The 12,593-nt window shown below is 44.4% G+C and overlaps 3 non-coding genes across 3 annotated transcripts; all 3 read right to left on the bottom strand.

Moving 5' to 3' along the window:
• Positions 1 to 858: 858 nt before the first annotated feature.
• On the bottom strand, positions 859 to 930 carry trnae-uuc (transfer RNA glutamic acid (anticodon UUC)). The gene has a single exon. It is a non-coding gene; the product is annotated as a tRNA-Glu (tRNA).
• Positions 931 to 2,697: 1,767 nt separating this feature from the next.
• trnas-aga (transfer RNA serine (anticodon AGA)) lies at positions 2,698 to 2,779 on the bottom strand. The gene has a single exon. It is a non-coding gene; the product is annotated as a tRNA-Ser (tRNA).
• A 1,164-nt stretch (positions 2,780 to 3,943) lies between these two features.
• On the bottom strand, positions 3,944 to 4,015 carry trnae-uuc (transfer RNA glutamic acid (anticodon UUC)). Its single transcript has one exon. It is a non-coding gene; the product is annotated as a tRNA-Glu (tRNA).
• Between the last annotated feature and the right edge of the window lie 8,578 nt (positions 4,016 to 12,593).

Below are 12,593 nucleotides of genomic sequence, written 5' to 3' on the forward strand. Positions count from 1 at the left end.
TGAGTATAATGAGCCAGTGGGATATGTGAGATGTTACAGAGGGCTTATTTTATTTCTTTGTTCCAACTTCCAAGTGGCCTATAGCCTACGTTAGTCATTAATAAATTATGTTAAAACATGTATAAATGCCTCAAACTTGACAAAAGCTGTGTGCGTGCGCACATTTGAATAGCCTAATGTCGGGCTGTAAACGGGTTCGGGCTTTTAAAAAGCTGTCAATCAAAATGTACTTGTCGGGCTCGGGCCAAATTCTGTCGGGCTCGGGCCAAATTCTGTCGGGCCTAACTTTTAAGGCCCGATTACAGCTCTAGAGCATGAGACTCTTAATGTCAGGGTGCTGGGTTCGAGGCCCACGTTGGGCGTCAGAGCTGCCCTATTTCAGCGGACGTATTTACGAGAGCCCTGGCTCCCGGGGCCCTAGTGCTGGGACCTTTGGGCAGCTTCTCTAAAAAATTCAGAAAAAGTAACACGTTGTCACCTTGCTGCCTGCTGCAACAGGGGTTTCTCTGAAAACAAGTGCAACGATGCTGTGCTGTCACTTATTTGGTTGTAACTTTTCGAGGCTTTGGCATTTCGTTCCAAGTCGAGAGTGCGTTGTGTCCTAGGAAATTGCCACGGCTCGTTCTGCCACCATTTTCATCCAGGCCAGCGCTGCAATGGTTTGGCACGTTCGGCTGTGAAAGGTTGATGGGGACGAACTTAGCTTTTTTTTGCTACGTAGAGCACAGGGAAACTGCTCTTTTCAGAATTTCAAAACAACACGTTGCGGCAACTTGTGGGCCGTCATGCTAAGCTGAGTTAACAGAGCCTCACTGTAAAACAGAGAGGTATTTCTAATTGATCAAGCAACCAGACGGCTTCCCATACCGGCAGTCGAACCCGGGCCACCTGGGTGAAAACCAGGAATCCTAACCGCTAGACTATATGGGACACCCGAGCAGGGACGATACACACTGCAACTGTTAGGCAGAGACGAGGAAGTGAAGCAACAACCAGAAGCTTTCTTGGCACTAAAGAAACAATTTCTATCTCTCTCTGCGCACGTATGAACAATGGACCCGTTCACAGACTTGTCAGCTGCAAATGAGCCCGCTGACAAGAATTCGCTTTTGCCATTTAACAAAACCTGATTCGAAGCCTCAAAAATTGTGTAAACCTCCCCTGCACCGAAATCTTTCGTTAAAGCAAAAGACGAATGCAGGGATGAAGAGAAACTTGAGCTGTACCCACCAGCCCTCGACCCATTGTGGTCCTTACGTCACACCACAGAATTCAAAGAGGGTCAACTCCTAGGACATTCCAACTGGGGTTAAAACGAAATAAAATGCCCTTCCTTCACCAAATAACTGTAATCCCCTCTTATGACATGTTGCTGAATCTAACAGCATGCTGTGCACAGGTACTAGGACTGGGATCCGACTGGATAACAGAGGAACACATTTCCCACCTCTGACAAATGCCAGCCGATGCACTGAGAGATTATTGGAAGGCCTTCTTCTTCCTCTCTTTTATTTCTGTTCAACTACAGGTTAAACACCCAACCATCTCATTGATGTGTATCTAGTATTTTTTTTGGGGGGGGGGGCGTTTTTGGGTACATCTAACATGCAATCTTTGGTTTTAAAATTGTATTATTTGTTTCTGAGCAAATCATTTTGACTGATGGCAAAGTTAAGTTTCACTTTCTAATTATGATTTAATGGTGTACCGGAGCGCTGTCTACTGGAGTAGGCTACTTTTGACTAAATCATTTGCCTGTGATATTTCCTATTTTACAAACGTCTTATACTTTGTAATAATAATTGTGTTTTGTGTCATATTTCGTTTTATTCTAAACAAAATCAATTAGGATAATCAGAGCAGTAGCAGTGCCAGAATCACATGTTAATATTCTTAAAATTAAAATACAGGAAGCACAGTTTTGTTTTATGTCTAAATGCTTAAATTTACTTAGTTTAAACCTAAAGCTACATTAAAATAAATATTATGAGATAGGATTGCATGCATTTTATTGAGTGATGCATCGAGTACTCTTCTGCTCCAACTGTAATGTAACCCGGACTGTGTCCTCTCGTCCTCGTGGGTTCGAAATCCCAAGTGTGAACTTGCCGAGTCTGATGTAGCAAGGACACAAGTCCCTGCTTTACATTCTTAAAATTGAGAAATGTTGCATGTTAGCTCAGGCCAAGGAGTTATTGCTATACGCTACTGGTAGCATATGATAAGATACATCAAAATATACAGTCAAGATACTGCAGCGGCATTCCACCTTTCACTCAAGTGGCCATGTCCTCAATTATGTAGAACTTTAAGGCTTAAAACAATTTAAACGAATGAGGTATAAAAACATTCACCCCACTCAAAGTTGTCAGGAAGGACCAAATTAGCTCTATAGACCAAAATCACTTTTGTACCAGGCTGTAAAAATATTTTATCTGCTGCGAAGTTGGCCACTTCACCCCCATTTGGAGCCAGTCTCTAGTGGCTAGTTGTAGAATTGCGATTTAAATCACTTCCTTATTGCTTTCATGAGAGAGACCGGAAGGTTGACGCTCTGTACTGACCACTACATGATTACGACGAGAGGCCTGAAGTGATGGCAGGGATTGGCATTTGCTGAAGGTCTCAATCAAGTTTGAGAGCATTTTCAGAGGTGAGCCAGTCTTGAAGATTAAACAAGACACCTAAAGGGTTCAACGTAGTCGGCAGGATTCGAATCTTCGCGGGGAGACCCCAATGGATTTCTAGTCCATCGCCTTAACCACTCGGCCACGACTACTGCTGACATTCTCGCAGGTCTCAATGGGTCTAGCGCGAGGGTCTGGCTAGCTCACACGGTAGAGCATGATAGAGCTGAAGATCTTTGCCCGAACCCGACGAACCCGACGTGACCCGACGGGTTCGGGCTTAATTTCTATCATTTTACACAGGCTCAGGACGGGCTCGGGCTGGTGTGGTAAATGAGCGGTCATGTGATGCGTTCCGATTAGCGCAAGAAAGATGCGAAAATGGATGCTGAGGCGGTGAAACGGAGGATTGCCTCTGGCGATTACGTTTTGGTTGCACCAGCAACTAAAGCAAAGTCTGAGGTGTGGAAAAGTTTTGACCATGTGCATAATGAGAATAATGAGCCAGTGGGATATGTGAGATGTTACAGAGGGCTTATTTTATTTCTTTGTTCCAACTTCCAAGTGGCCTATAGCCTACGTTAGTCATTAATAAATTATGTTAAAACATGTATAAATGCCTCATTCTTGACAAAAGCTGTGTGCGTGCGCACATTTGAATAGCCTAATGTCGGGCTGTAAACGGGTTCGGGCTTTTAAAAAGCTGTCAATCAAAATGTACTTGTCGGGCTCGGGTTGAATTCTGTCGGGTTTGGGCACTGTCGGGCCTAACTTTTAAGGCCCGATTACAGCTCTAGAGCATGAGACTCTTTATGTCAGGGTGCTGGGTTCGAGGCCCACGTTGGGCGTCTGAGCTGCCCTATTTCAGCGGACGTATTTACGAGAGCCCTGGCTCCCGGGGCCCTAGTGCTGGGACCTTTGGGCAGCTTCTCTAAAAAATTCAGAAAAAGTAACACGTTGTCACCTTGCTGCCTGCTGCAACAGGGGTTTCTCTGAAAACAAGTGCAACGATGCTGTGCTGTCACTTATTTGGTTGTAACTTTTCCAGGCTTTGGCATTTCGTTCCAAGTCGAGAGAGCATTGTGTCCTAGGAAATTGCCACGGCTCGTTCTGCCACCATTTTCCTCCAGGCCAGCGCTGCAATGGTTTGTCACGTTCGGCTTTGAAAGGTTGATGGGGACGAACTTAGCTTTTCTTTGCCACGTAGAGCACAGGGAAACTGCTCTTTTCAGAATTTAGCAACATGCTAAGCTGAGTTAACAGAGCCTCACTATAAAACAGAGAGGTATTTCTAACTGATCAAGCAACCACACGGCTTCCCATACCGGGAGTCGAACCCGGGCCACCTGGGTGAAAACCAGGAATCCTACCCGCTAGACCATATGGGACACCCGAGCAGGGACGATACACACTGCAACTGTTAGGCAGAGACAAGGAAGTGAAGCAACAACCAGAAGCTTTCGTGGCACTACAGAAAGAATTTCTATCTCTCTCTGCACACGTATGAACAACTGACCCGTTCACAGACTTGTCAGCTGCAAATGAGCCCGCTGACAAGAATTCGCTTTAGCCATTTAACAAAACCTGATTCGAAGCCTCAAAAAATGTGTAAACCTCCCCTGCACCGAAATCTTTAGTAAAAGCAAAAGACGAATGCAGGGATGAAGAGAAACTTGAGTTGTACCCTGCAGCCCTCGACCCATTGTGGTCCTTATGTCACACCAGAGAATTCAAAGAGGGTCAACTCTGGAGGGTCAACTCCTAGGACATTCCAACTGGGGTTAAAACGAAATAAAATGCCCTTCCTTCACCAAATAACTGTAAACCCCTCTGATGATGTTGCTGAATCTAACAGCATGCTGTGCACAGGTACTAGGACTGGGATCCGACTGGATAACAGAGGAACACATTTCCCACCTCTGACAAATGCCAGCCGATGTGTAATAGTGTTGAAAAGAACATTTAATTTAACTAGTTGTGTGCATTTCATAAAATTAAGCATTTGGTTGTATTCATCGGTGTTCGAAGGCTTCCCTCCTGTGGCTGTTAATGGTACTGCAGACATTGTATTTAGTCCCTTCTCTCTTGCCGTACCCTAGCAGTTTTGAGTGTCGCTGCTGCGGGTATGTAGGGTTTTCCATGCTCTTACTCATTATCGACTTAAGTGTTAAAATGATATGTTTTAAGTTAATCTTTTTGACTCAATTGTTTACGTATATGCTTTTGAACATGTATATAATGTGTTTAGGACTTTAACACGGTTGTTGAGATCGCTATACATGTAACTTTATTGTATTTCCTCGTGCGTCACACGAGTGAATAGGAGTTCATTTCACGTTGTCATTGTGTTATGTTGTAAACTTCCGATGATTGATTGTAATATGAGATGAGTGAAAGTGTAATTTTTATTTATTTTAGTTGTAAACTTTGTCTGCAGTGTTTCGATTCAGCCAAGCTGATTTGTTTTTCTTTTTCTTCCCAAAAAGGTATGTTGTTTTCATGTTGTTTTCATGTTTATGTATTATTATATGGTGTTCTATTTGAGTACTTAATTTTGTTATAATAGCAGTTTTGAGTGTCGCTGCTGCGGTTGTAAACTATGTCTGCAGTGTTTCGATTCAGCCAAGCTGATTTGTTTTTCTTTTTCTTCCCAAAAAGATAAACTGGAAAGTGAAAGAATCCCATGTGTGAATGTGTGTCCTTACATGCGTCTGCTACATTGGTGCCGTGACCCTCTGATTTATTTTTGATCAGCTCGATGCAGATCGGCCGTGGTTGCTGTGTGCAGGATAGGTTCATCGGTGGATAATGTTTTCAACGCCGTGAGCAGGTCATTTTATAAGTGTGACGAGCTTTCGACACTGTGGAGAAGGACAGTATATACAAAAACATATATTGGGACTCTACATTTACTTATATACACTGTGCAGGTACTTATGGACCATAATGGCACTACACTGCCTATCACCACTTTAGCATATTTCATTGCTTCATATCTACGATCACTGTTGTTTTCAAAATGGCTGCAAAGCATGAGTGTGATTGTGATTTAAATTCAACATGTCATTGTGACTTTAGTGTGCCTAGAGGAAGAGGTTCATGGATACATGGCACTCCTGAAGGAGATATTTTCAGTAAAGATGTCAGCCGAGGGGTTGGACAATCACGGGTACATACTGCCAGTTGGATAGGTATTGGGTTAGGTCAAACCATGTGTAGTACTCCTGTTGGGCGGGTTTCTAGTGAGTGTCCATACTCTTCCACACCTGCTTTTGATAAGGCTGCTTTGGACCAGCTCACAGACATGGTAGGCCAGCTAGGTTCACAAATTGGTGAGTCAATTGTGGCAAAACTAGTATCTGCTGGCTTTGTTAATACTAATGCAGATAGTCAAGCCAATTCACACAGTTTTTCTCAGACACCTACATGCTTGGAACAGTGTTCACATACTCAATCGATAACTCCACAAATCACTGTGCACATGAAATCGGAACATGACACATTCAGAGGTGATAGTTCTGATAAGTATGGCATCGAAGAGTGGGTAGACAGGACAAAAGCCCACTTAAGAAAACAAAATTGCCCTGTTCAGGTGCAAGCTGATGAGATAATGAGTCGACTCGCTGGAAAGGCGAGGGATGTTGTTAGGGTCAGTCTACGCAGCGATGGTATGCTCAATGTCAGACAGAACCCTAAAGTTATCTTTGACATTCTCATGCAATATTTCAGTGAAGTACCCTCTTGTTTACCACTTGCGGATTTTTATGCCACCACCCCCAGAGTTAAAGAGAACCCAGTGGACTACTGGATATGAATTAACAAAGCAGCTGACTTGGCAGATGAAGGATTGCGCAGACAAGGCAAACGGTTTGAGACCATGAGAGAAGAGGTAACACTGATGTTCGTGAAATTCTGTCCTGATCCTGCATTAGCTAGTATATTCAGGTGCAAACCCATTCAAGAGTGGAGTGCAAAAGAAATACAGAGCAGACTTGATGATTACCAGAGTGAATTCAGGAGCCGTGGAAATTCTGTTATGAATCTACGCAGTAACACAACTGCAGTGTTCAATAGTGAAAATGTTGATTATGAACACCCTGGGATGATACAGTCTGCTGCTCAAATTCATTCGTCAGGTTCTTTACCTACTGCTCGGATATGTAGCCAACCAGAGCTCACATCAACACCCAGCCAGGCCCAGTATCAGCCATGCAGACCCCCTAGCTCCTCACCTGCTCCAGTGCTAACCCAACACACACAACAGTCTGAAAACCAGTTGCTCACTCGTATGATGGAAATGATGGAACAGCTCATGGACAAAGTTCAATCTCGTGATGCTTCCAACCTAAGACGTGGTTCGAGACAGCAGCGCAGTTTTGTCAGAAATGTATGTCGGGTCTGTAATGACACCAAACACACCACAGTAACTCACTGCATGATGGATAAATTGTGCTTTGCATGTCTCTTTCCAGGACACACCAAAAAGGAATGTCCAAAACACTTCTCTGCCCAGACACAACATGAGGGAAACTAGTTGACCCGTATTCAGAGTGAGGCAATGCGGGTCCCAAATGTAACTCCCAAACCATTGATAATTGTGAATTCGAGGAAACATATCTGTCAGCCAAAGAAGATTGTGGTCAATCAGATGTCATTTATCAGAACAATCATGTTGTTGGTGGGTGTGACAGCCTTTTCTATGCGCCTGTGAGAATAGGGGAATCTGTGACACTGAGTGCTATGTTGGACAGTGGTTCGATGGCCTGCACCATTAATGAGTCTGCCGAGTTAAAACTGAGATCCGCTGGTGCGGTGGACGAATCTACGGCGTTTGACACCGAGGTTGTCCTTGTCGGTTGTGGTGGGCTGCGAGTGAAACCGAAATCATTTTTCAATCTTACCATGGAAGTATACGGCATAAAAATGACAGTACCTACCCTGGTGATTCCTGGACAAGTTGATGAGTTGATACTTGGGACTAATGTTATAAAACACATTCTCCGATATCTCAAACTCAGCGATGGATTTTGGCAGGCAGTGGCTAATCCAACCCCTGTGGACCCCGAGAGTGAACAATTCTTGTCAATGCTTGCTGGGTTGAACCGCTGGAGAGGAGAGGAGATACCTGAAAAGATCGGGACAGTAAAATGCAACTCGGCAGTTTATCTTGAGCCAGGCTGTGAATATTTGGTGTGGGGAAAATTGCCCAAATCAGCAGTTATGTCCCCAGGAAGTGCAGTCATGACAGAGCCTACATCTTCTCACTCTATTCCCAGAGGTGTAATGGTAGCCAGACTAGTCACATCTTTGTGGGGAGATGGATGGGTACCCTTGAAGCTTATCAACACATCAGGCAGTCCAGTGTTGTTGCGAAGAAATGCGAAGATTGCAGACCTCTATCCGTGTCTTGCACTTGAAGATTTTGATCATGCTAATCCAGTTGATCCATTCCTGGTAAGCTGTCCTGCAAGTTTGTCTGTTGATGTGGCTGATGTGTCACCTGCGGGTGACAACATAAAGTCAGTTGGTCTTGAAGATCTCAACCTTAGTTCATGTGAGATCTCTGATGCAAGCAAGCAACGGCTGGAGAACCTGATTCTGAGTTACAAAGACATCTTTTCTCATCATCATCTTGACTGTGGAGAAGCTAGAGGCTTTGTGCATAGAATACACCTTTCAGACACCAGACCATTCAAGCTTCCATTCAGACGAGTGGCACCCAGTCAGTATCAAACATTGCGACAAGTACTTTCTGAAATGGAGGAGAAAGAGATAATCAGGCGATCTACCAGCGAGTATGCATCTCCTCTCGTTTGGTCTGGAAGAAGAATGGCGACTTGCGTTTATGTACCGATTTCCGCTGGTTGAACAGAAGAACTCTGAAGGACGCACACCCTCTTCCGCATCAGGCGGATTGTTTGGCAGCACTTGGCGGAAATGCCCTGTTCAGCACAATGGACTTGACGTCCTGATTCTACAATATGCCCCTGCATGAAGAGGATCGCAAGTTCACCGCTTACACTACTCCGATGGGTGTTTTCGAGTACATCGTTTACTTCAAGGCCTTTGCAACAGTCCTGGCAGCTTCATGCGTATGATGCTCAGTGTGTTTGGGGACGAAAATTTCCTAAGTTTGCTATGTTATCTGGACGATTTAATTGTCTTCGGCCCAAACGAGAAAACTGCTCTTGATCGCTTGGAAATGGTGTTTGGAAGGCTTCGCTCACATAATCTTAAACTGGCTCCAAAAAAGTGTCACCTCATGAGGAAGTCTGTGAAGTTGCTGGGGCACATAATTGATCAGAATGGTGTCTCTATAGACTCAAGCAAAGTTGAGAGCATTTCTTCAATAAGTAGTCCAGACTTGATGGAGCGTGATGGGACAACTCCTTCTCCTAAGAAGATAAGATCCTTTCTGGGAATGGTGAATTATTATCAGCACTTTGTTCCAAACTATTCAGCCATAGCCAAGCCTCTCTTTAATCTTCTGAAGGGTCAGAAGGCTAGAGTGAAGACTCCGAAAAAGCTGAATCAAGTTCTATAGAATAGGAAACTTAAGCCCAGCGACTGGACACAAGCACAGGATCAGGCTGTCGAAAGGCTGAAAACATTGTTTGTAGAGAGTGTTGTCCTTGCCCATCCGGACTTTAACCGACCTTTCATATTGGCAACAGATGCCTCCCTAGATGGTATTGGGGCGGTGCTTTCGCAGATTCCGGAAGGGGAGACAAAAGCCAGGCCTGTAGCTTTCGCCAGTAAGTCCCTTTCTCGATCGCAGCAAAACTATCCAGCACATCGTTTGGAATTTTTGGCTATGAAATGGTCAATATGCGACAAATTTAGTCATTGGCTCAGAGGACATGAATTCACTGTCTTGACTGACAATAATCCATTGGCCCATCTACTAACAAATCCCAAATTGGATTGCTGCGAACAACGTTGGGTGGCTAAATTGGCTAGCTACAATTTCAACATAAAGTATATGCCTGGTTCTCAAAATACTGTCGCTGATGCCCTCAGCCGGGTTCCATTTGTCAAACCTGATGTCAAGCAGAGACTGCTCAAAGAACCATATGGAACACTCCTGGCTGATTCCAAAGGAATGTCTACAGGTTCAGTGCAGGAAGTCTTCAGAAGCTCTTGCGATACAGACAGTAGGCAAAATGTCCTTAAATCAGGTCAGACTTGTGATAATAACATCCAGCAAAACTCGCTGACAATCCCAAGTGCAGATGTTTCGGCTATATTGCATTCACAGGTTGAGTGGGACATTGGTGCCAGATTTCGAGCAATGTCTGTCCTTGATCACTTACCTCAGATTATGTCCATAGGTCAGGACATGTGGCCAGCGTATTCAGAACAGGAGCTGCGAGAAAATCAACTTGCTGACAGGGTTTTGTCAAGAGTCATGTGTTACGTTGAGCGTCACCGTAGACCTTCAAGGAGAGAAAGAGCAAATGAAGCCATGATTGTCGTTCGATACCTTAAGCACTGGGAGAAACTCACTGTCCGCAACGGTGTCTTGTACAGAGTATCTCGTGACCAATTGTCAAGAGTGAAACGCCATCAATTTGTTGTCCCAGACTCTTTGGTAAGTGTGGTCTTAAAAGGAATCCATGATGATTGTGGCCACCAGGGTCAGTCTCGAAGTATTAGTCTTGCAAGGCAGCGCTTCTTTTGGTTGACCATGGATCAGACTGTGAGGGACTATGTGTGTTGATGCCACCGCTGTACTGTGAGCAAAACATCAGATCCTTGTGCTAGAGCTCCCATGGAGAGCATTTCGACAAGCAGACCATTAGAGCTCGTTTGCATAGACTTCTGGTCTGCAGAGGACTCCAGCAATAAGTCCGTGGATGTCTTAGTGGTAACTGATCATTTTACAAGGCTGGCACAAGCCTTTGTGTGTAGAGACCAGTCTGCAAAACAAGTTGCCAGGGTCTTATGGGACAAATATTTTTGCGTTTATGGCTTGCCATAAAGAATCCATAGCGACCAGGGTCCAAGCTTTGAAAGCAAATTGATCCGTGAACTCTTAAGGGTCTCTGGGGTGCAAAAGTCACGCACAACACCGCACCATCCTATGGGCAATGGCAGCGTGGAACGCTTTAACAGGACCCTTGGAAACATGATCCGTGCCTTGTCACCAGATGTTAAACGGGACTGGCCTAGACGGTTGCAAACGCTGACATTTCTGTACAATTGCACTGTCCATGCGACAACAGGTTATGCCCCTTTTTACTTGATGTTCGGGCGTGTGCCGCGTCTGCCCATCGACGTTCTTTTTCGTTCAGTTTTGGACGATTCAGCTCTAACCTGCTGCGACAAGTTTGTGACTACTTTGGTTAAGGACCTGCAAGAGGCATTGCTGATCGCGCACGAACATACAACGAAAGCGCAGCAAAGACAGGCAGAGTTGTACAATCGCAGGGTGAAAGGTCTTGGCGTCGCCATAGGTGATCAAGTGCTCCTGGCTAATAAAACTGAAAGAGGTAAGAAGAAAGTTGCTGACCGGTGGGAGTCGACGGTTTATACTGTTGTGGACTGTAAGCCTCAAATGCATACTTATAGGATCTGTAATCCTATCACAGGTCAGGAAAAAGTTGTTCATCGGAACCTACTTATGTTGATGAATTTCTTACCAGTGAACACGCAGCCTTCCCTGTCTGATCAGTTTTCTGATGTGTCTCACTCTGGGCGGAGGACGTCTTCAGTCCTGTCATCGTGTGCAGTAGAGGCTGAGTCTTTAGACGATTATGCCAAGCCAGAGGAGGATAGCAATGTCGCAATGCATGGTTCAGAGATGTCGAGAGACAAACTTATATCTACATGTGAGGGTGTTGATAATGACTGGGAGAGTGATTCTGTGTCTACCCAGAAATCTGACAACAGATATAGAACACTGAGTTGGGTTTCGAAACTGCCTGAAAGACGCACCCAAGTTGAGTCTGACCAAATTCTAGGTGGAGATTTAACGGATCCTTCAAGGAGGTCCTCTCCTGCTCCATCAGGAAGTCACACAGCTGGGTTGTCAGGAGATGCGAGACTCTCTGTTCCTGATGACAATGCAAGTAGTAGTTCAGAGTCTCAAGAAGCAGATTTTGAGACGGTCCTGTCTGTCCACTCACACTCAAGTGCACCTGCCAATTCATGTGTAGCTGACACTGTCGAACCACAAAGATCTGGTCAAGTCACACAGGTCAGGTCACGTTTTGGTCGCATCATTAGACCTGTTGACAGATTAATACATGTTGTGCCAGCTCAGGTCATGATTCAGGCTACAAAACGAAATGTTCAGGCTGTTTGTAAGTCAGTGCTTAGGGCTTTTTCTGTTTAGAGGTTATTTGGTTGCATACCTCTTATTTTATTCCAAATTTGTTTTATAAGTGCGTTTCAACTCTGAAAATAGTAGTTTGAAATTCACATACCTGATGTCGAAGGGTGCCTTAATATCCTTATTGGATTCTACATATTTTCTAGTTTTTGTGTGGGTACTAAGTTGTGTATGGAAGGATATTGTGGAATGTATGTAGATGGTCTACTGTCAGTTGCTGGTGGGAGAGCTTAGCGCTACTCTCCCATTGCTTCATCCCTAGGGGATGAATGTATTTTTGACTATCCTTTAATAGGACATCCTTTCTTATTGTGAAGTACATTGCCTGTACTGTAAACCTACATTGTGTTATAATTTTATGTAATTCAGTGGGGGTGAATGTAATAGTGTTGAAAAGAACATTTAATTTAACTAGTTGTGTGAATTTCATAAAATTAAGCATTTGGTTGTATTCATCGGTGTTCGAAGGCTTCCCTCCTGTGGCTGTTAATGGTACTGCAGACATTGTATTTAGTCCCTTCTCTCTTGCCGTACCCTAGCAGTTCTGAGTGTCGCTGCTGCGGGTATGTAGGGTTTTCCAAGCTCTTACTCATTATCGAATTAAGTGTTAAAATGATATGTTTTAAGTTAAT

The sequence above is a fragment of the Triplophysa rosa genome, linkage group LG10 (genome assembly GCF_024868665.1).
Source record: "Triplophysa rosa linkage group LG10, Trosa_1v2, whole genome shotgun sequence".
In the NCBI taxonomy this organism is placed as follows: Eukaryota; Metazoa; Chordata; class Actinopteri; order Cypriniformes; family Nemacheilidae; genus Triplophysa; species Triplophysa rosa.